We start from the raw sequence: 25129 nt of genomic DNA on the forward strand, positions 1-25129 counted from the left end.
CGGTATCATCGTTGGTTCGGGCCGACGAATTCATAAACGACCGGGTACAATAAATGGTTTTTGTCCGAGTATCGGGTCTCGGGTCATTCGGATATTCGCGTGTAAGCTGATAACGACCTACATAAACGAGTCATCGAACACTGGACTCGTTCACACTGCTGTCCTCGGCTGCTGTTGACCACCCACGACATCGATCATTCAACCGTTCTCGAGCTATCCGCGTTCGAAACGAGTTGAATGGAGATTTCGAAACTCATTGAGCAAATATAGAGCAAATGGAGCCCGTGTACGTCCATCGATTTACCTCCGATACAGCCAGATAGCCAACGAACGATACAAATATCCGAGCAATTCGATTGCCTCGATGCCAAATATAAAATGATCCCTTTTCGAGTCCAGCCTGTGCGGACACGCTGCTCGTTTCGTACTCTCTGATTTAGTATGAACAAATTTTTTTCTATATGTACATTCTGAAATATCCAAATCTAGATCTTTCGACTAAATTTATTTATCTGTTTCAGCGTCTTGCATAATCTGCCGGCTCTCTACAGAAAGGAAAAGCATCCCAAATGTCTGCTAGCATCTCCATCGGCTGCTCATCGCTCATAGAGATATCGGTAAATCTATACAAGTGTTAGCAGAGCATTTAAAAAGAAATTATATCGCGAGTTAAGAGAGATCGAGAAACAGTAGGATGGTTGATTCGATCGATCAGCGGTAAAACTTGGTTTCTCTGGAAGTAAAAAGGTGAGAGAACGGCCACGAGCCGGTTGAAAGTTTTCAGGCGCGATATCAAAGCGGGCATCTCGAACGGCGCCAAGGCCATAGTTAACGAGGTCCTCGTCTGGCCATTCAGCAGCAGGGTTCCCTTGTCGTCGTCGTCGTCGTCGTGGATTCGGTATGTACCTGTGCTCTTACCTGAGGCTCGTTCATTGCATCTTCTGAACCTGGCCAGAAACGACGTACACTGTAAAACCGGCGGGTCTCGTTCGAACAAAACCGCCCACTCGACGACCACCGTGCTACGCTTTCTCGTTCGTTCTCGTTCGACCACGCTCGAGACGTGTAACACGCTCGACGAAAAAATGAACAGGCCTCGTTTCGTGTCGCGCAAATGTTCTTGGCCGTTCAAGCACCTCGACGACACCGTCGTCGAACCTTCGCTTCTTCATCGACCTTTGAAAAATTTTGTCAGCGGACCAGATCCGTAAACACCGATTTAATTAGTCCAGTCTCGTTATGGTCGAAAGCCTTGAAATATGATACGATTTGAAAGTTAAGAAAAGAGAGTGAAAATCAAGAACGATCAGATTTCGAGCGAACGTTGAGTGTACGGAATAGAGACGTAGTCGATAATTATGTGATTATCGAATGAACGTTCCGTTGGAAACTGAGAACAGAAAGAATCGTTGCTTGGAAAGGAAAGAGTTAGGGAGTACATCGAAAAGAAAGAGTAGAGGCAGAGAGGGAGAGCGAGTAGTCGAGTCAGTAAACCCACCATTCAAGCGAGGACACGGGCCCCTGGAGTACCTGGAAACGGTGCTAATGATATGCCCGGGCCCAAGCTGGTGAATGGAACCTTTCGGGAATTCTTGGACGGTTTCGTAGAATTAGGAATTCCGAGGACGGGTCCTCGCTCACGCCGTTTCTCTCCCCCTGTCCTCCAACTCGCCCTTTCTTTTCTGCTTCCCGCGTCTCGCGGATCAGAGCTGACTCCATAAAGATGTGGTTTGCAGCGGCAAAGAGGCGGGTGGAACGCTTTGTGGGAAACGCTTCCCCCTTCCTTCTATCGCGTTTATCGTCTTCTTTCTATCCTATAATCTCTTCGGTCTGTCCCTCTCTCTCGTCGTTCCATTCGAATCGTTCTTTCTCGGCGACGCCACCGCTCCAGGCTGAGATTTATAAGCGCGAACGAGCCTTTCAGGGACGAACCACCGGCTCATCCTCGAATGGGAACAATTTAGAGAATAAGGACGCGTCAGCGCGGAAGCCACGAGGGAGGCGAAAAGAGGAGTCATCGTCGAACCGTCGCAAAAATTGCTCGCCGCGATTGTGTTTGCCCCCTTCGGTGACGAGATGCCCGAGTTTTATGAGATCCGGACTCCTTCCAAGAGACTTCTTTGTAACGACACGCATCTCGCGGATGAAAACCGCGCGAGCGGAACCTTTATCCCTCTTATTCCGTTCAATAAACCTTCCTATATTTCCCGTACCGCGTAATCCACGGATTTTAACCGATTTTGTTTTATTAATTTTCACGAGTTAAGGACGTCTTTTGCACCTAGCTTATCTTCGGACTGTGGCGCCCTAAACGGCGAGAACACGTCGTGAACAGAGACTCTTTAATTCGTTTCTTCGAATTTCTTGGTTCGTTTTTCGATGGTGGCTGGCGAAGTAGAAAACAGGTTTACCGGATGCTTCTTGATTCCCCGTGTGCGTCAATTGTTTTATAGCCTGTTCCCTCTTTCCACATCCCTCTGACCGTGTCTCTTCGTCCAACCATCCGCGACACTCTCGATTTCTTCGCTTTTTACACCCGTTGTTGGCTGCTACCGCCGTCGAGGTGGCGCCACGTTGTACCGTCGTTAGTCGATTTCTCCTTTCTTCCCCCTCGAAACAAAATAAAAACTCTTCCCCCGCTTCGGGTGTATTATTTTACGTACCTCTGTTCGACCGCTTTTGCGGTGGACCGATCGAAAGGATCCAATCGAGAACGAAGAATTTGGACCTTTGAAGGCGATCATGATAGATTTAGGAGCTAAAGTACTTTTTTGTAATTCGGACCTTCGGTTACGTTACTTCTTTTTGGAGAATAGTGCAGAATAACTTTTTGCGTCGGTAAACCTCGAGTCCCTAATTTTTAATCGCAACGAATCTAACCATCTCGATTTATCTAACGTTATCTCCTCGGTGTTCGTTAAAGGAAAGGCAGCACGCGCAAAGTATCTCGGCTTCTGCCTACCGTTTTTCTCTTATCTGCTGGTGTAGCGCAAGAAACCGCGAACAATTTCCTCGAAGCGGTCTCACGATTACGCGTAATCGTTCTTGAAATCTATCGCGCGCGCAGAGCACGTGCTCGGAGTATGACGTTCCTCGGGCTTCCCGGAACGGAAGTGCCACGGTAAACGTGCCGACTGGTTTCGTAGTTGGTTCGGCCAAATCGCAGACACGCTTCGGAGAAAGGGGAAAAAGAGCATTCGAATCGGCGACGAAGGGTAGCGGCAGCGCAAGAGGGTAGAAGAGAGTCGCGGACTTTTCGCCGCTTCTTTCGTTTCCTTTCTTCGGCTAACGAACCTATAAATATGCATCACTTTGAACTGCCGTGTGACTCGCGCGCACGCGATTGAATAACCGGAAAGGCCCCCGTAGACTTCGCGAGAGTCCTACTTGTACGCGCGGAGCGATGTCCCGATAATTATAGAGGCATACGAGACGATAATGAGCACGCTTGTTTCTCGGGTATAAATTCAGGGTCCACGTGTCGTCGCGGAGTGATCTCACCGCGGATTTTCCACCGTGCCAAACCGAAAGACGAACGAGCTTGCGAGATGTTACTCTCGAGGGTCTTTCGGTTTTAGAACCGCCAGAAACTTCGGAGGTCAGTGCTTTGTGGAATAATATCTCGAGTTGCGTAGCGTTGTCGTTGAACGCGGTGTGCGTGACCGGTGACTGCCTGCACGAGGTTCTTAACCGTTGAGAACAATTTTCTTCGGTTCGATACAGGGAAGCTTCTCACAGCGTCGGAACAACATTTCATTTCCTGTTTTATTTCAGACACTCGATGCTGGTCCCAAGGAATTGAACCCGCGTGTTCTAATTGAAAGGAAATATAATCACTGATCCGATGTTCTCATTAGTAAACTCGTTCTCCCGTAAAGTAGCGGTTTCCATTCTTCGTCCACCCCTTTCTCACGTATCCTTCAACAAATTACTTCGTCTCTTAATATTATCTATCAATTCAGTCTTATGTAAACATATAATAAAGCTCGTTCACCGGTACTCCAATTAAATTTCCTCAGCAAGATATCTTCTTCTATTATCGTTCTTTTCTGGCAAACATAATTGCGAACGAAGACGAGGGAAAGTTTAAAGGGTGTCGATTTTGACACGGTTGCAAATTTCTTCTGGAGGAATAAAAGAGACACGAGGCAATCTTCTTTTCCGTTATCGTGGTGGTTCGTGTTTACCTCCCTCGTTCTTCGCTCGTTGGCGCCGAATGAAAAGGAAGGGCAGTCCGTTTTATTTTATCAGACCGATGGGAACAGCGTGAGAATTCGTTTACCTTTTTCCCATTAAGGAACGACGATGGTGTCGGCCGTTGGGGTCGGGCTTTGCGGAACCGGGCTTGCCGTGTCATCAACGTTTTATTTCCACCTTCTTCCGCCATCGCTCCGGGAACCAACGCAAAAGTTTAATTAATTTCGAGCCACCGGCATTAAGTGGCGCGGTATCGGGTAGCCTCCTCGCGAACCCCTCGTCTCGTGATCGCTACTCTCAAACTTTCTTTCTTTCTTTCTTTCTTTCCTCCTTTCTTGTTTCCTCTCGCGTTGAAAACGATCTGACCTCGTATACCGTGGCTTGCTCGATTAAAAATTAGCCAGTTCGCCGACCGTGCGACTGTGATAAACTCGAATCGTTCGTCATAGTCTGAACTCTCGCTTGGATTACGCGAGAACACCGTCCAGTACTATAAATAAGAGACGTACACTCGGATTTACGACTGAAACGAGTTTTTTGACGATGTTGAAACGATATCGCTATGCGCGCAACAATGATGGTTCTCTCCAAGGATCGCGTTACCCTTTTCTATTTCATTGTTGCTTAAAAGACTTCCGTGAATTTTCAGAGGCGTTCAAGGGGTCACGAAGTCGCCATTAGAGACGATAGCTTCCGACATCGAATTCGTCAAGGTTTCGACGCGTCGTTTGCGATCTTCAGCAAGTTCCGGTCAAGCTTACGTGGTAAGTTTGTTTGTTCCCGGACGGATCCGAGGGTACCGGTGACTGATCACCTACGAAACCGAGAAGGGTTTTCGCGGCAAATCCTCGAGGACAGGGGTCGCGGTTGTGGCTTACGATGGCATCGTGGTCAAATACCACCCTTATAGCTTGACGACAGGCTTCTCGTTAAGTACGAAGTAAACCCTTATCGTTGCAAAGATGATAGCAAATAGACCAGACACTTTCAAAGAACGTATCGTACACTCTCCATGAAGTTACTTACAACGTTCAGGCTCAAAGAAATTAATTTTTCAAAGCTAGCTTGTGTTATAGTGTTAGCAGTTCGATAGTATTAATTGCCAGATAGACGAGCAAAAGTAACAATTAACGACTCCTAAAACCATGATGCCATCTAACACTAGCATCTCATTGTCGACGTTCCTTTTGTTTCGCCACAGCACCGCGTAAATTGCATCTTGTTAACATCTGTATTCGCGTTCGTCTCGTTTCTCAACACGTTAGATGCTCTCTGATCGATCCTAAGCAGGTATATTCGTACATCAAAGAATCGCGGCGAATTCTCGAGGCGAACATCGCCGATGAAAGCACGCGCCATTCCCAAAGAGACTTGTCGTTGGTTGGAACGCGGTGTACGAACGGTACGAAACACGTGTCTGTGTCGCGACGCGTTTTCAGCGGACGACAAACGTTGGTGTAACTCGTTTGAGCGACGGTGAGACGGCAGAAAGCGCATCGAGGGGCGTCGAAACGACGCTAAGCGAGGATTCACCTTCGGCGTCGCGTGTTTTTCGCGCGTAGATCGAGCGTGCAACGCGCTTACGCCTTCGAGGCACGCCTCGATAACAAATCATCGACGGCCCGTCTACCGAAACGCGTATCTTTGCGCCCGGCTCGCTGAAACGACGGCTCGGGAAGTTCTCTTGTCGTTGGCTCGACGGTGAAAAAGATTCATGGGACCACGCGGACGGGAATAGTCTCGTCGACGAGGCAGCCAAACGACGACGCCTCTTGGTCTCTCTGGTTGACGAGGAATGCGGTTGTCTCGGCCTGTGAACTCGCTTCTAGCGATGGACTTGATTCGGGGATCGTCGCGAGCTTTGCAACCGCCTTGTCCTTTAATCCGCGTGGTCTCCGCTCGGCTAACCTGGGACCCTTAAGCTCGTCGAGAGCTTATGATTTATATTTGATCGATGATTAATCGGCGGAAGAGATCTCTTTGGTACCCGTTGCTTTGATTATTCGCCATCGTGAACGGCGCTTGATCTCATCACTACGACGAGCACTTTTATTTCGAATGGTCCGCGCTGGCGCATGCCTGTCGTCGCGACGTAAACTAGCACCGCGACGCTCGAGTGAGCTCGTTCCTCGTTCGTTGGGAACGCGAGTATATTTTACGAGACGTCGGCCCATCCATCAAGCAGGGCTTTGGCTTGCACAGCAGAGGTTAGAAGTCAGGTAGAGGAACGTGCGCGGGAACGAGGCGTCGACGAATTGCCGGGCCTGCTTCTGGGATTAGGGATACTCCGAGATCAAACGACGACGCTCCGAGAGCCCGTGAAATTTGTCTGAGGAATGTCACGTGATCGCGATCCGCTCTTCAGTCGTGTATCTTCTGTGTAACCCGTTAAAGATTAATCGATAGATTAATCGCGTTTATGCGAGCTATAAATGAATCGACGTTTTGGCGCAGCGAGTTCTTTGAACATTTGCCATTTTATTTTTGCACGTTTCGTTTCAGAATTCCAATTCGTTGTGTCTCAACATTCGTCGTTTACACACTCGTTTTTGATAGCGCGCAGCATTCAAAGGTGTAATAACTGTAGTACGCGGTGTAAAAATTTCTACCGCCACTCTGATACGATATCTACTATCGGTCGGTAGAATCGATGGACCACTTCCAAATTCATAGAACCGGAATTTTTGAGTTCCTGTATAGCGCTACAAGGTGCAATAACCCTTGTACGCGACATTCGATTCTACTTGCTGATGTTGGAAACTTTTAGTGTTGCATTCAACAGCACTGGTTATTACTCGATGCTGTCGATGAACCCTTTCCAAATTCATAGAACTAAAATTCTTGAGTTCCCGTGCTATGTTACAGTAACCCTTCAAGCTCTGCAAATCGGTAACATTAAACAGTTGAAGTCATTGGTTCACCAGAAGCAACATCAACGTTCCTAACATCCCGAGCTTTGTCCCCGGCATTTCCTAGCTCGTGTCCAGACTATTAAACGCTCTAGAAATATCTCGATGACTGATGGAAAGAATCTTTGTTACAAGTTGCGCGCTGAAACAAGCTTCGTGGCACGTTGGTCGATGCTAATCCGAGTACGTTTCGCGTTTGTTCATTAATCATTTTAGCGGGGTTCGCGGTGATGCTCGGTTGCAAGGGCAGAGGTCTCGATGAGTTATCGAGCCTTCCTAGAGAAGATGCCACGCTTCGCGATCTCTTTGAACCAGCGGCGCGTTAGCGCATTGCTGACAACTTTGTTCGTCCCGCAAGTCGCGATCCATTAGAGACAGAATGCGAAACGAGCCGTATACATTCGCTAGACAAATGAATCGCGGTCCCTTTATTTGGTGCCGTTTCCACGTTGTAACGACTTAACCCTGATGGGTCCACAGGGGCAATCGCTTTGAACGATAGAAAGGTTCTTTAATAATTGTTGCTGAGGACTGAAATACTTCTTCTTACTTGTTGAATTTGTGGATGATTGTTGGTCTCAGACAAATACTATTGGTAATTATAATTAATAGTAATAAAAATATCTTGGGTATAAATACATTTGAAAAAATTGAAGTGTACCATAAGAACCTTTTCATATATTAACACTGATCTAAGACTCGAAGCTTTTCAGATAAACGAAGATCGCGACAATGCCAGTATTCTATAATTATTACGGATCACCAGAGTATCAGCCAAGAGGATTATCAATTCATAAGAGAAATAATTTATCGTTGATGGCGACGAGAGAGTTCCATCGGAAGTCGCGAAGAAAACCTATAGAAATTAGCCAGCGATGCGTCTTTGTTTACGCAGTTAACAAAAGAGTTCTGTAAATGGATAGCGTGATATCGGTGAAGGTTTCTCGTGACTTTTGTCGCGACTGGATGCCGAGGAGGAGTCAGCGAGCACTCGAAGGGCCGGCTTGAAAATGACAAGGGTGGAAGTAAGGAAAGAGAGTACGATCGGCACCGAACGCGGAAGAAGAACCCTTTCGCTCTGTTGCCTCGACGGGAATTATTTAAATGGATTACCGCGGCAACTCCGTGGCAAAGTTTTCCGGGGGATTCGCTGATCCGCTCTTAAAATTTAGATGGATTATAAGGAGACACGAGAGAGAAAGAGAGAGGGGCCAGCCAGCGAAAAGACAGGGAGACAGAACGAGAAGACGAGGCGGTAGACTTCGTACTTATTATACTTAACGGGGGACGGCGTCTTTTTAAAGGGGCTAACAATGAGGGATGGTACCCGCAACCCCATCCCTCTTACCTCTTCAACACCCCCGTGCGACGCGAACACCCACCCGTCCACCCGTCTTCAAGAAAATGTTTAATGCCGTGGAAAGTAAGACGCGGTAATTAATATCCATTATCTTCTGTGCTGGCGACCTCCATCCAATTAGCATCGCGGATCCTGCGACGCGGAAAACGGAGACGCATTAGCGAACACCCTGCGGAATCGATGGAATTTTTCGACCTCATCGCGTGGATATTTCGACAACCCCTTCTGACCCCTTGGATCCTGTTTCATGGTTACCGAATAAAATTTCGAGATTAGCAAATATTTTACATAAGCGATATTAACGCTATTACGAGGAGAACCCCTTCCGTTCCAAGCACAGGAGTCGAGTTTTGCGAGGATGTTGTACGTCGAGAATTAATTCAGACGAGGTAGATGCGTTCACGACAAAATCCCGCAACAATACGACAGATCCGACGATCTGCAAGACTGCAGTTTCCTCAGGCGGTATTAGCAGGTGGCGTGTATTCGCGGTTAAACGCGGTTGTAATCTTAGAAATTGCTGTGACGTGGATCCATCGTTGCGTTTTGTACTACACGCTTCTGTATCCGTTTAAACTGTTCGCGCTAAGTAGAAACTTGATAAACAATTCCTGCTTCCAACAAATTTAGCCGCTCTTATTTCCGCGTAAATAAAAAGACCCTTAAGAAAATTGATATCAAACTTCCACTATAATTTGTTTATCGTCAGCGTTTGATACGGTAGTGAACGTGTTAAAGTCAGAGCCAAGTTGGCACACGGTTACTGCGATATATTAATAATTTTCATGTTCCTTTTCCACCGTGTCATTTTTACACGAGGTACCACTGTCCTGTCTTTAACGATCGTCATACATTAAAATAGCAAAATGGTTCCAATGAAAATCGTTCTCCGTCATAACAGGAATGTAACGCTCGATAACTTTGACATATTCCCCTATTAGAGACGACGCTGAATAATTCGGAGCTCCTTCGCTCGACGAACCTAACAGGCTATTTTTCTCTCGAATTACCAGAATGCGCCCGGCTCTTTAGAACTCTGAAATACTTTCAGATGTTGCAAAATAGTTTATGATTCAGAGGGAACTGACAATTTACGCCTTTACGTGCTATTCGTCGCACAAGCCTATTGTTATATTATCATATTCACGGAGACGTTTACGCTGATTGCAATTGCAACGCAGAGAGATATGATACGATTCAAATATTTGAAGGACACGGAGAGTATAAAAATCGTGGCTATTAGTGATCCATCGTTCAAGAGTTAAAGAGCAATTACGCTTTGGAATTTCGTAGTCGATTTCCGACGCAGGCGATGATAGTTGGCGCGTAAACGGTCGGAGATAATTTACAGCGCGACAACCAAGCCCCGTACACACGCTATAATTAAGAGTGGGGACAATTAAACCGTAACACGATCTCGTCCAATTAACGTAGGAAGGTAGCGTGGCCCCCCGATATAGCAATAACGCGAACGACACGAGGAAAGCAACGATAAAGGGCGTGGGGGAAGGTTAGTCGTTGGAGGGGGTGAAGGTAGCAGCTAGCTATGATAATAACAGCGATTATCGCCGGTATTCGGGAAATTACTGGTAAGCGGCGGGCCTGGTACATAATTGAACACTGGCCAGATACTATTCCGTGGGCGAACGGCGTGTGCTCGCATAACGAGAGACAGCAACACCGTTTTGGCGTTCGTAGCCACACGTAGGTAGGTACGCGCGTCCACCGGGCGTGCAAACACAACACAACACACCACACGCGCGAGCACGCGCGCGAGTTTCAACACTCGGCCTGGCGAGGTTCACTTACACCGGTACGGAAACACGGCTATCTATCCGGCGGAGGTTTATACGCGTGTTGCCGCTGTAAACTCGCGCCCGGGTACCGGCTACGTAATCGTACGAGATCCCATTGCATGAATATAATTTGCATACAAGTTGGTTATATGGCAGGGGCCGGCATCAGCTGGCTCGCCCGTATAAACGATTATATGGAGCCAACAGATGTAGGCGGACCCGCGACCCCGCGTACCTACGCAATTGGCGTTGTACCTTTTACGCCCTCCTACCCTTCACGCTCGCGTTATCGCTAAATACCCTGCTAATGGCAACGGCCTACAATTTATGACAACCCCTTACCAACGAGCTAGACAGTTTCTGTCATTTCTCTTCGTTTATAGTCGTCACTTGTTCGACGTTTGTTTTCGAATCGGTTTCCTGCGGAGTAAGGTTCGTGCGAAGTTCGTTAACGTTACGATACCGCGAGATCAATTTATTCGAAGCGATACGATCATTAACATCGTTCTAAGGATACAAAATGTACAAAGTCTTAACGATGCGGTAGCTGTTCATCTAGCGTTCTAATGGTAAAGAACAGTCCCCTCCGGTTTTTCTCACAGAATTTTCAATTCAAAAGTAGCCAAGTCGACCGTTGTTTGCCGCGCAAAGAAGTAGCGAAGCGACATGGTCGGACCTAGAAGAGCGGCACGTCATTAAGCGAGAGTAGCGTTGTCGCGGGCTTCGTGTCGTTCCTTTTTCTCCCTGTTTCTCTTCGTTCGTTCGTTTCGCGTTCGTGTCGAGGTTAGACGGCGATCCTCTTTTTCGTGCGCCGCGGCATCCCGCAGTGAACATCTAATCTAATGGGAGAGACTCTCAGCGGACAGAAAGAGAGAGAGAGGTGTGGGCATTTTAGGAGAAAATACCGCGGCGACCCGATTGTCGTTCGACCATGAGAGAAGAAACGAGACAGAAATAGCGGAGGGAGACGAGTAACAGAAGGCCAGAAGCGAAAGAGCAAGGTGGAAAGATCCTTTGAAGGAGCCGCCACCACTTGTTGGTCGATCAGCGGCCCCCTTTAAATTCGATCGCCAGTCACCCGCCTCTCTCTTCTGCCTCTTCTTCTTCTTCTTCTTCATCGACAGGATAGGCGCCCTTTTAGGGGAGGACACTGCGTTCCCGTGCACGCCTCGCCGGCCACGCCGGGCGTTACAGATTTTCGTTTACATTTAGAAGCCTGAAACGCGCCAATAAATTCCACGGCGCCCTGCGTCCACCCTTTAGCGCCGTTCACCGAACCAAACGATCTTCCTTCTCGTTCAAAGATATCGGGACCGCCCGTGTTCGCCGCGAACGGAATGCTTCATCGCCGTCCAAACGATCGATGGTTAATTGTTCTTCTCTGCACCCGTTCTTCTGCATCAGCCTGACCGACTAGTTTCTCCTGACTTCCACTGTACATTAAATTACTTCAGAACCTTTCCTTTATGGAACACAATTATTTTGGACCTGAAGAATCTGGGTATCCGATCATCTGAATATTATAGGATAATGTAGGAATACTTTAATGTAGAGATATAGGGATGTGTGTTTATAATGCAATAGGAATAAATTATTTAAAATATTTTTATCGAGTGCTCTTGGTAATCACATGATTTGAATTTCAGAATTCGAAGATCTAAAATTTCAAACGATGCGACCTTGAGTGACGATCGACCCTGGAAGCCATCGATCGACAAGTGGTGAGTCAAACTAAATGCCATAAAGTAGTTCAGAAACATAAAGAGTGATGATATCGCGGACGTATAGAAGGTGTTGTGCCATTTAGAGGAAATTGCAAGTGCCCTCCACTCGTATTTTCCGCTGTGATATAAAGCAATTTCCACGAAGGTCTACGCGTGAACCCACCCCTTATAGGCATCCAAGGTCCATTATTTATGAATTTGAAAATTGGCTAAACTATACTCCCTTAACTCATAGACGATAAATGAAAGACGATTACATTTCTGAGAAATTCGCATCGAATACACAGAACAGAAAATGTGTAAAATTCATCCCCTACATGTACTCGTAACGTGTACAATATATTTCGTAAAAATAATAAAAAAATTGTTAAAAAGTTTACAAGGCACCTTGCTACTGACTGACTGTTTTATAAGGAGCATCAAGGAACCCATTTTTCATCGTTCAAAGGTTAAGCAGCGTACTTTATCCGTCGTTAAATTATCGTCAAGTATGCTCAGTTTCTGACGATAATTGAAAATTACAGTACACGCGATTGCGTAGGTTGGATAGCGGTTAAGTTAGTCGGCTGGGCGGTCAAAGTCGTGGCTGAAAGCGATTTCCTTTCTCAATTACGCTCGACTAGAGGGGTACAAATAACCCCCTACAGCTAATCTCGAGTAATCGGCAAGTTTCGCGTCGACGAGACGGTCTCCTAGCGGAATTCCTAGTTTTTTTAGCCCCTGTTTTATTAGCGAGTAAAATCGCACGCGAACATTCTTCGATGTTGTACAGCGTGGCCATTAAGCGGAAAAGTCGAGGCTAAGATTACAGCACAGCCCTAATCTCTTCCACGTCCGCGTTCTGCAAGCCGATACAGATATCGTGACCCACTTATAAATGTTCAGATGTCGTGTTTCTCAACCTTTAAACCTATCGTGTAATCGTTACAACGTTCACATGCGACTGGCCGCCGCCTGATAATACGTATCGGGTAACCGAGCGAGCCACCTGATATTCGCCGGTGCAAAAATATCACGAGAACGACGCGCTGATATCAATAACGACACGAACGGAATATTTTCCCCCCCTTTCTGCTCGGGGTGAAATGGCGACGAAACAAATGGCGGTCGAAGTGCCCGCAGATTTTTAACAACTCTTTCGCACGGCCATTCACGAGACCTTTCGAGACCTCGGACAAAAGTGGTTGTTGCGCCTGCCACTGCTATAAAAATTGATCCTTAAATTACGACCGAGTGCGTGAGACCCTTTCTGTACAAAGTCGGCTCCTTTTCTAGATAAGATTAGAAAAGAGTGACTGAAATTAATCTCTTTGAAACAGGGTGACTCACGTTGCGATATTATTACAAATGCATGTATACGAAATTTATATGTCCATAGGTATATGAGGGTGAGTTAAAGCAGTGTCCTAAAATCTCAAAGTCTTACCGTGTAGAGCCTTAGCGATTCCGTTCTAGGTTAACCCACCGGTAACTACCGATTATCCGCGTTTCTATATCGCAATCGGTGTTTATCGGGTTAAAAAGTAGTTAGAATCCCTGTAAGAAAGTGATGGTAGCGGGCTCGTAAGGGCCAGCTATCTACGAGCGGCGTGTACTCGATAATGTTCGAACAAAGTGTTGTTTGGCCGATTACACGAATGCTCGAAAAGCAAGTGGGCCAAAAGTTAGGTGTCGGAGTAAAAGGGCCGGAGAGACAGGAAGCGCCAAGGTGCTTTGGTTAGAAGGTCGACGGAAGGGTGAGGGAAGTCGGCCATATTGAAAGAGGGTGGACATAGAGGGAGAAAAAGAGAAAGAAATGGAGAGAGACGGTGATAGAGGAGAAGAGAAGGAAAGGCGCCAGTCGGTCGCGTCCTCGAAGGAAAGAGACCACGAAGAGAGACCACGTTTGCTGCGAGCACGCCACTGTGTCGAGAGTGAGCACCATCTTGTTAACAGTCGAGTTCTTTTTCCATCGGCGTCGACTCCGATAGGCCTACGGGATCATGGTGGGCGTTCTTCCTCGTCTTCCTATTTTGTCCACTGGTTCATGCTCCGCCTCGAGTGGTAGCCTCGGTTCTCCTGCACGCGATCGGTTGCTGTACGCCGAGCATCGGTTCCCTTATGCCTTATACCGTCCGCTGACCGATCCTCCAGGATAGAGCCGACCAGTTTATTCCTAACGTCTTTGACCACGTCCTTGCATCGGGCCAATCGCTGCTACCACCTGTTCCTTCGGATTAACTTTGTACGACAAAAGCTAACTTGTGGGCTGCAGGAAAACATGAAAATGCTGCTCCATTACCAAAATAGGTGTTGGTAGCACATGGGAAGAAATGCAACTGCGATTGAAATATAAATTGTCAAGCTTACATGTTGTCAGCTAGGGTGAACAGTTACATTGGTTAGATCAAGAAACAAAGACTCTGTTCCTAAAGTCTAGGAGCTGGGTTTGATGCCTAGAGTAAAAAGTCTTCTTCCATCCGGTACGTAGATTCATTCTCACTGAAACAATGCTTGAATTTCTGATTGCACACGAATAGTCATAATTAATATATAATTACAAGATTATGATCAGAAAGAAAAATGGTGGACATTCGATGCCATAATAAGATAAGAAGTAATGAATAACGCATAAACATAAGATTGCCAAAGTTGACACAGCAAATGGCATATTTTACAAGATACGCATCTACAAATGCACGAAAATTGGCAGTATATCCAAATGGAAATTTCAGAGCGGCTTTTGATCGGATTCCACGACGGATTATCCCGATCCACATAATTTGGTTGCGCCGTAAGTGGTGACCGAATTTCTGGGCGTCTTAATCGTCCGATCGCGACACATTAAAGTATCGTATATCAAGCTCGTCGTTTTCGAAGAGACGGGGTCCCAAAGTCGGGACCCTAATTGCAGATCGAGAAGAACCGGGTCGGTCACGCGATCACCATGGACGGTTCGTTCGCTCCATCGAATGTGGATCCTTTTTCAAAGTTTATCGAGAAACGGCGCTTTCGAGGGACAGGTGCGACTAACCTTGAGACAAGGCTGTCCAACCAGCTGCTTTCTTCTCGAACGTGTCGTCGTTTGCGCGCGCGAGTGCGGCCTTTCGTGCTACGGATTGGGCGGAGGAGCTACGAAAAAAGGAACCGGAGGAATAAGGGGAAGATACACATCCATTACCATCAGCATGCAAATTAGATCGAGGATTACCGCAAATCCTTTCGTAACAATCATCCCACGGAGCGACCACTCCTGGGGAAAAGCCGGTACACGAGGCAGAGGGAGGAAAAGGAAGGAGGATGCTGTCGGGAGATAAAGGTTCGAAAGACAGAGAGGAACTTCTCCGCAAAACTCCTCGTTGGAACTTAATTATCGTCTGCCATTGCTGTCGGGGATGCTTTACGGACGGTGTACGAACGCGCGAAGGAAGATTTTAAATCGTCGAATAAATACGGTTTTGACCCTCTAAGAATATTTTTCTTCCAAAATTTTACCGATACTTTATTTATATTTGTACAAGAATCGCTCGGTTGAAGTAGCCAAAATTTGGACATTTTTGAATTCCTAAAATTTTAATCTTCCGAGGTTTCCTCGTAATTAAATTTATTAGTAACGAACAGCTACGCGTATGCAAATAATCGACCACTCTGACATCCACGTTGTTCAATGGCTAACGGAAGCGAAGACCAGGATGCCCATAGTTGGCGCAAAGTAAGTTGTGTCGAGATATTTAGCCATCGGAGTGACAAGCGATTTTCCTACGGGTGAAACGTTTATCTCGTCGCAGCTCGGTGTACAAGTTTCTTCAATTATGCAACGTCGAATAGCGTGAAACGTTGCTGAATAATCGAACGCAAGTTTACCCGGAAACGTCACAATAAACTGGTTGTTTCCTACTCCGCTCGTGTCCTAAAAGTGTCCCCTTATTACAGGCCTGAGCTGACATAATTTTCATTCGTCGTTCGAACAACGTTCCTCTGTTCCGACCGGTTCTAATCAATGGTGAATCGGCGAAATCGAGGAAGTTGCGACATTAACACGATTATTTAATCGCGTACTACTAGAAACAACGGGGCTCGTTCATCCGAGAGCGATATCGATGCTGGAACGATGATTAAATTGATCGAACCGGAAGAGTAATTCCGCGTAGAGAGATATCTCATTCATCCGGTGTTCCGAATCGACTCGTACACTTTGATGGTGCGTACGTTATGGATTATCCTGTTTTTCTTCGAGCTTTCCTCCTTTGGCTGAACGTTTCCCCTCGTTATCGCGAGGCTTTATGATTATTGTCCCCGTATCGATGTACACGGTTGTTGAACAGCACCGGCAACAGCTCAGGGAATTCGCGTATTAGCGAGAACTCCGGGCCGGTTTAACGGGGTTGTTCGATTTGCGCGGTGTAAAGGCGAGAGGAAAACCGGAATCGTGTCATCGCTCACCGAGCCGATACTTTACGAGACTGCCGGCCTCGCGCTTTCGTCGATGCAACGAATCGAATGACTCGATCGAGAAATTAAATCGAGGAACTCTTGCCGTTCCTCGTCGATGGAATGCGCGAATATCGCGGAATCGGTCGATCGTGAAATTTCTCTAACCTCTTCACTCTGAGCTTTCGTATCTCTATTACATTACTTGAACGTACAGTCGCGCCATCAGGATTCGATAGGTTTATAACGTATCGAAGACTTTCGCGTATATGAAAATACGATATGGTAAGATTTAAAAATCGATGTCCAAATGCGAGAGAGGTTTAGAAGCAGTTACCAGGTAAAATCACCGGTTGAAATCGTTTAAACAGAATCTATCGAAGGATCTAAGTGTACGTATAGGTTGATCAGACAGACTAGTCCGTAAAGTGGCGCCATTAGCCAGACCACGAAACCGTGAAATCGGTAGCCGTGAATCATTATAGGGAATCAAAATTCAGCAAGAAACAGGCGTTAAGGGAAACTGGCTTGCCACGGATAAGAAACGACCGATTCTTATCATATTTATACGAGCGCGCCACCTTCTCGTCCACATTCCAGCTGGAAGGAGGCGCATTAGAAACCACGGACGATTCTTGGTCCCCCGACAAATGGCGTAATTAAAAGCGGCTCCCCGGCACGATGTTCCGCGTTAACCAGATAAGTGTAATACAAAGTGCGTGGCGACATTTCGCGCGAACGTTACACGCTGTGCCACAGTTTATGGCGCAGACGTTAACCGAACCAATTGTACATACTCGGTGTAACCCAACAAATGGAATTTGTTAACGCGCTTTTTATACGTAACACTGCTACTCGAGTTTATTAAAATCGCAACGACTGATGTTGTATTTTCTGATAAATTGAGAAGGCGTAGGTGATTTGGAAATTAAAGTATGTTACTGATTATGTTGTAGCGATACGTGTCTGCGTTGGACTTTCACGTTTTGAATTTCCACGTGTATCGTCACGCATTGCATTGCTTCTCGGCGTTATACTTTTACATGGACTTGCATGCAGGCTGACAATATTCCTCTAAAAACCGAAGTCGCAAATGACTCCACCCCGATCACTTGGAACTTATCAATCGGCCGATACGATAGTAGCTAATCGACAATATTTTAATAGGGAAGAAAGGGTTCGAAGTACCAGGAGAAATTCCGCTAATGATACAAAGTAGCAAATCGCATCATTAGTTAAAAATGTTAAATCTTAATTAGCCACAACTATTTCGAGCCGGTCAATTAAGTACCAAGTTAATTGCCGTAATCATCTTTGAAGATGTGTCCCTCGAATTAAGATATACACCCAGTATATATTGGACGGGGGAAAAAGAGGAGTGCCCGGTAGCCAAAAGCAGCGTTGTCCGAGTAGAACTGGATCTATAAAGATAAGAGAGGCTTGTGAGTTCCCTTGCAAAAAGCGATCACCTCGCGGTTTCATCTTGGGCTCGATATCGAGTCACTCGAGGACAAGACTGGCTAAGATTCCGAACAAATCGGGCAATTAGCGACGAGTACTTGGAACGGTGAATCAAGCGGAACGAAGTGACGATACCGTTGCTACCGAACGATGAGAAACTCCTACTAGAACGCGATCGCTCGAAATTTATTGCGTAAACGCCGATCGTTTAAGCTGCACTGACCCGCGATAGTACGCGATATTCGAAGAAGAAGCATCGTATCAAACGTTTACCGTTTAGTCTCGAGTATTTCTCACGGTAAAAGCTGCTCCAATCTTCGAATCTCTATTTTATCGATATTTACTTCTGTGTTTTATCGTTAAACCAATCTTCTGGGATTCGATAGAGCATCTGGGTTACGTGCTTGTACTTCGGGAATTATAGCTGTACAGTTGAATATTAATATCGGGTTGGCAAGAATAAAATTTGACAAATGTCGAGCCGTAAAGTTTACTGAAACGAGCGAAGCGTGTAGATAATATACTTGGTACATACCTCTTTTATAGATTGCACGGAAAGAGATGAGGAACGTTTCATATTTAACGAGTTGATATCGTAAATAGCATCGGGTAAGCGGACCGCGAGCGGATCAACGACGTAAGCCGAGGAAAGAATCGTTCATTATGCGGATTGGTCGATGAGAAAAAGGGGTGAATAAAATCGAGCCGCGCGTAAATAATGGACGTTCTGTGAGCGATCGTCGCGTCTTGGGGGACGCGAGAAGCCACGGAGGTATAACCTAGCCCCCTAAGGGTGAGCTTTCATTAGAAGCAAGGCTTGTCAGCGACACACCCTTCGCGAGGCAAGGGAAGAAACAGTGCGGTAAGGGTTGCAGCTCGTCGCGCGATAAATTACCCCGGACGGTGACTTAATGCCCTCGCGGAACTTCTTTTCAATCCTTACCGACAGACGTACCCTCGTTTCGCCACCAACCAACGCTTTGATTCGCTTAAACGCCGCTTTGCGGATCGTTCGATTGAAAAATAGCATTTCGATGGGGTCTAATTTCTTTCCTTTTTCCTTCTTCGCGAGTATACTGCTTTTAAATTTACTGTATCAATATAACCTCTTGCACTATTTTGACGAGTCAGACGCACTCGTACTTCGGCCGTGATCAATTTTACTCGAATGCTTAGCACGCTTCAAGTCCAATTATCATTTGCATAGTCAACGATTGCATAATAACATACTGACATAACATTTCTTACGGAACCCGTCAAAATGACAGATAATGGGTCTATTTTAGATGACAGAATTTGTTAAGAAATTTTTGTAAAAATGTCAACTTTAGGCAAAAGAATGTTTTAGGCAGTTCACATATCATCTGCAATTTATTTATTTTTCTACTTTAGATAAATTTAAATAAAAGTAACCATCAAACATCCGTAAATCTAGTGTTAACCCCTTCCCGTGCTTTGACGAGTCTCACTCGTGACGCACTCACAACTCAAATGTGATTAATATTACTCAAATTTTGAATACTCTTCAACTTGAATTTTATAATTTGCGTTGTCAAGGATGCCTGAATATAAAATACTTAGAACATTTCAATTTTCTTTGTTCGTTTTAATGTTATAGTCCTGAATGGTTAGTCTTGACTGACGCACCTCGTAAATAAATGGCACGGCAAGGGGTTAATATTGTAGCTCTAATTAGTCAGTTCTGACTGACGCATTTAACAAATAAACCATAGTGCAAGGGGTTAAACTAGCCTTTAACTACGTACAGTGTGATCGAAATTCAGTAGATGTATCACTTATTCAATTCATTGTACTCGAGGTACAAGTTCAGACAAAATCTTGCCCGAATTGTATCGCCTCGAAGCTTCATAGTAATCGTATCTCTCCTAGGAACGGACATAAAGATAATTTCTGTAAATAAAACCGTTGAGAAGATGACAGCGGAAAAAAGTGACAGAAATATCAAATAACTGTACGCTTGTTTCTCGGGATAGCGCAATGTATCATACCGCACCCGTTCGGTTGCTTCGATGCTCGTCTCTGATCTACATCCTCGTGCAGGAGACACAAATGATACGTGCGGTGCATGTCACGCGAGAAACATACTCCGCGGGTCGGAAGTTAATGATTCTCGAAAATCTTTTTGTCACAAAAGGGTCAAGCAATGGCAAAAGTGGCCGAGTGCCGCGGACGTTGGAGCAAGTCCAAAGCGATTCTGGCCAGAGTATAAAGCACCGCGAAAGATCCTCGAGGTGTATCCATTAAGCTTCGGGCAAACAAACTCAAATAGCGTCAACGACCGCCACTTTGCCTGTAATATATTACCACGTGACTAACGCACGCTAAATCGCGAGGCTCGTCTATACTCGTTGGTCAGATTGTATTTTATAAGTAAACAGGTCGAAGTGATTTATTCTTCGCCGGGCTGAACGATCGCGTCTTACTCGCCACGTCGTAAATCCGCCGAGTTGATTCAGCGGGTTAATATAGAGCTCCAAAGGTGTACCAAAGGATTTCGGTATTTGGATAGCATTTTAAATTACTCGTCGAAGAGTTAGGACAACGATTAGTATTGCTAGAATTCTGAGTATCGGATGCTCATTCCAAAGACACCGTATTTTATTCGTAGAAATATATTTTAATTTCATCGTGTTTCATATATTTAATGCGCTTTATTGTTTTTGGCTGGTTTGCCTTTGGTGTCAGAAATTTGATAAAAAGTAGAATACTGTTGTGTGATCAGTCATTGTATTAACGACACAGGTAAGCTCGTACAATGTTAATGCATTACATTGTTGCAAGCAGTGCAAAGTTTGTAGGAAATGTAATGAAAAATTTATAATCGGAAACATCGGTCAAAGATCGTTGAATTATATTAAACGTAGAAAATGGCAAGATGTCATATGTTTTTTTCAACAGTTACTAGTCAAATCACTATAAATTGCGTGTTTCGATTTACTATTTGAATAATGTGGCAGCCGATGAACATACATATCATTTACTCAGTTAAACTTTTCTTATTGGATTCTCTAACGATAGCCTTTCGATATCCGTTACGAAAGATATCGCAAACCAAAAATGACCCGCGAGGAATGTTCCCGGTGCGAAAGATCGTGGAAGCTCGCATGCTTAAAGCTCTCGTACCCGAACACCGTACAACGTATGCTAATTTGACAAATTGTGAAGGGAATGCTTGTACCCGGTGCGTATAACGCGGCCGATGACGAACACGAGTTATCGATCGTCTTCATCGATCGCGGAGGAAGCGAGAAGAATCGAAGACGCACGCGTTGCTGGAAGCTGTTCGGGACATGTACGTGACACGGACCATCCCTCATCCGGTCGTCGAATATATCTGCACGCTTGATATCGATCAGCGAGCACGCACGCAATCAGATATCGCACCCACGCGTTTGTTTCCCGAGTGTTGTCAGCGCGAACACGCGCCTCCTCGTGTCGATAATTTCTCAAATTAAACGCGATTTTTGCCAGCTATCTTTCCAGCGAATCGCTAGGACTTCCTAGTAAATGTTCTTTAATTAATTATGTCTCGCAAATGTTTCGCGTTTCCGCTTTGTTCTTTCGCTTGTGTAATTTTATTTCTATTGGTACTTCGAGTGGGATACAAAATGGCTAGTAGGGTGATGTAGGCAATTCGTTATGAAGTTAATTGTACTTCTATAGAAGTATTTATTTTGGATTTACAATGTGCGAAGATACAGTCGAAACACTTTAGATTGACTCATATATAAATGTTATCTGGCATGCGTCAAGTGGTTCTAGAATGACCTGTTCAGAGAACACCATAACCTTCGAGCACTTCTAGCGCGAACGGACGTAAACGCTCTGCACAAGCGCACGCTGTCAGAAACGTGGAAATTACAAAACACGTCGCTTGAAAACTTTGGAATTTATCCTGAAAATGAATACCCACAATGATCCCCCGGGACAGCCGTCAAGGAACATAGACAAATAGTTTTGGAGAAGCGCTTAAAAACCGTGTCGTAGTTTCCGAAGCTCGTAAATGTCTTCGGATGTTAGTCGCAACAAAGAGTTTTTTTCCAGTCGAAGAGGAATACTGCGAGGATAAAGTTGAAAACGGAAAAAAGAAAAAGGGAGGTTCGCCTTTTTTAATCGTCCTCTTCCACGTTTTAGTTTTCGCGTCTGGTTAGTGTCGTGGTTTCTCGCGGTCGACTTATCGGTGTTTATGTTAAACCGACGCATTTAACAGCCAGAACGGTTTATCTGGTCGATAAATAACACGGGGCAAGAGAGTCGGAGTCGAAGAGCTCGTGTTCAGGTCGCTTCTCGAATGAGAGGCTGCGCTTCACGCGTCGTTATTGTTCCTCAGCGATCCTGAAGGACTTTGTTCGGACCTTTGCTCGCTCGGTATCTCGATGGACCCTATCGATGAGAAATGCCTTCTTTCTAATCTGTGCACACACTGACCCCGGAGAAACCTCGCTCCATACCCTCTAACCTTTCAGCCTTTGTTCTGCTATCTCGTCTGGTGATTTTCAGCTTCCCGGAAAGCATTCCTATGAAATCGTATATTTCACGCCGCGAAGGGCTGCAGTCGTAAATTCGATAGAGGAAGAGTTAAGGGGTTAAATGTTAGACGCTAATCAATTGACTCTCACTCATTGAGACTTCTAAACTTTTTGCTCCTAATAAATTGTCGAATATGACCATTTCATATGATACTCCTTCAGCAGTATGTTTCTGTAACACCTTCACTGTGTCAATTATGCCACGCGTATACTAGTGTACTTATAAGTAAGCACCACCTGTCGCTAATGTGAGAAGTGCGATACAATGTACAGGAATATCGATATCGATCTTGAGACAGCGTTTGTAGTAATCATACACTTATACTCGTTTATTGGCTTAAGTGCAGATAATTATTATTACCTGTTAATGCAATTTGTAAGAAAACAAGAAGCAACCCAAAACTTCAAAAGTTACAAAGTCCCAAACAGTCTCGCTAACATTAACCACTATCAAAATCTTTGAAAAGTGCACATCAGTCTTGGTAAATAATAAAAAGCAGATTGCGTTAATAAAAGGGTTGTTAGAGCGGCTGCGTGGTTCCCATAGCGCAGCAGTGTAGATGCAATTTCCTTGTAAATCGCGGCAAACCGAGCGAGAAGACGACAAGGAGATAACATTAGATGTCCACGTGTACACGTGTATCGGTACACGTATGCGCGGGCGTCGTCGGGCGTCTACAGCCCTTCGTGTATTTTCAGACGCGTCGCTCCGCACGCGCGGGAAACGTGCGAGCTATTCGTTTGACGGCGGAACATAAATTCGTAACGTGGCATGATTTTCTCGCCTTGTCACCTTTGTCATTCGCCGCTTATAAATACCGCAAGGTTTATTCCCGGTTTCGCGAACCCGTTTCTTTTCGTGACACTGGCAAATTCGAGGCTGAATGATGAGGGTGAACGCTCCTCGCACCGCTTTCTGCATATAATCGAAAACTTATGGGGGCGTCGTCGAATACGTAATCGATTTCGAATACTTCTGGCAACGTTAGCATAATATACGCAACATAATATATTAGTAGCATAATATATAATAGTGGACTGTGGATATTCATACATTCAAGATACATCAAAGTGTGCAACACAAAAATTATTCAATTCATAAATCATTAATGTTATACGATTTATTTACACTCTAAGTATATGTGATAGATATATGAACACTTGATTTTAGTGAATGCAGTACCTAGAATTTTATTGCACATATATTTTCCCACATCTTTTCGAGACGATAGCTACAAGTTTCGTAATTAATTTTTTCGAGATGTTCCACGTTTTATCGGTTATTTAGGAGAGAAACAGAGGCTCTTCTCGGTTTGACCCGTGAAATCATGAGGAGGCGAGCGATGACAGACGCGGAACATGCGCGCACGAGTGTCGCCGCTTTTTGTCACTTTTACGGCCCACGGGCCCCAAAAATATGGCCATTAAGCCGGCCAAGAGAAACACGCTTGTCGAGAAGGTCCCGTAAACACGACACGAGAGACCCGGTCAGGGGCCGTGCACTCGTATTACACGAGTTTGTTACAGCGCGACGCCAGACCAAGTTTGTCCCATCTTTCTCCGCGACCGATCGACACGCGCTGGCGTTCAAGTCTGTTACAAAAGTTCCTAAACGATTTTTCTATCTTTCGTAATACTCCCTTGTACATCATTTTACATTGGAAAATTGAAGATTTTTCTTTGTAGGAATTTCTTATAATTTTCAAGAATTGCACAGTCATAAAATCGGTATGTGAAGAGCGAAGCGACACCGGAAATTCGATAATAACGTGTTTTAAAATTCAAACTTTTCTTTTTAAATGAAGCAGACTTGCGAACATGCGTGTCTGGAAAAATTAATTTCAATACACGTGTCGAAAACAGCAACGTTTTCAAGCGTTAATCGCGCGTGTTGCATTGAATTGAAGGAAGAGAAAGAATACAATGTGACAAAGTGATAACGAGGTTCATCGAAAGCGTGAGAAAATTTCGATTCGAGCGATGAATTATTTCAACGTGTCCATTCTTCGCAAGTTTCTCACCGATTCTTATGCATATGCAACGATGTTACCGCGTGACACGTAACTAATTCGATCGATGCATCGTAATTGTCGAACGTCAAAATGGCGTCTTCCGATCTTCCGATCGTTGCTAAACGGTAGTCACAATGTAAAAATTATTTACATAGTCTTCTTATGAAAGAGAAGAAATTTTTCTACGACTGTACCGATCGGCAGGGGTCAGCTCCACGAAAATGATTGTTTTCTGGAAAGCTTGCGCAACACGTGTACTCCCATGGGTGGTCGTATCGTGTAACGAAAAGTATTATACCAAGAAATGTATCACGCGTCGAAGCTGGAACGAGATCACGTGCGGTGTTAACAGCGGTAGAATGTTATTCACCTTTCGGTAAAATGGTTGTGATAAGATAAGAAAGTGGTTTCACAAAAAAATTCGAAACGATCGAACCAGCCTGCGTGAAACTACATATATAATTTCGCGAAAACGCTTATGCGTAAAAGAGTAATCTCATTGGCAAGAATTTCGTGGTTTCCCGAAGCGAGCCGACGAGTTCCAGCCACGTTTTGTCTACATAGAGAACGTTTGTCGAGAGAAGTTGTTGTAGCAGGCTCGAGTAGGGTCTAAGGGCGAAATATACTCGGCAGGTTCAGGGCTCGCGTAGTTTACATGTACGCGCGATGTTTCCAGCTTTATCAGCCAGCACACTTGACTCGAGTTTAAA

At 45.2% G+C, this 25129-nt stretch overlaps 1 long non-coding RNA gene across 5 annotated transcripts in view; it reads left to right on the forward strand.

The window, feature by feature from the left end:
* LOC105663212 (uncharacterized) overlaps positions 1-25129 on the forward strand; it is a 241852-nt gene that overhangs the window by 6137 nt on the left and 210586 nt on the right. For 2 of the 5 annotated variants that reach the window (XR_013037653.1, XR_013037652.1), the window contains exons 4-5: positions 522-617; positions 11909-11983. This is a non-coding gene — a long non-coding RNA (uncharacterized LOC105663212). Of the gene's footprint in view, positions 1-521; positions 618-4846; positions 4962-11908; positions 12416-25129 lie in introns of those variants that run through there. The other 3 variants (XR_013037650.1, XR_013037651.1, XR_001096675.2) reach the window with 3 other exon arrangements.

This window comes from Megachile rotundata, chromosome 3, assembly GCF_050947335.1.
Source record: "Megachile rotundata isolate GNS110a chromosome 3, iyMegRotu1, whole genome shotgun sequence".
Lineage (NCBI taxonomy): Eukaryota > Metazoa > Arthropoda > Insecta > Hymenoptera > Megachilidae > Megachile > Megachile rotundata.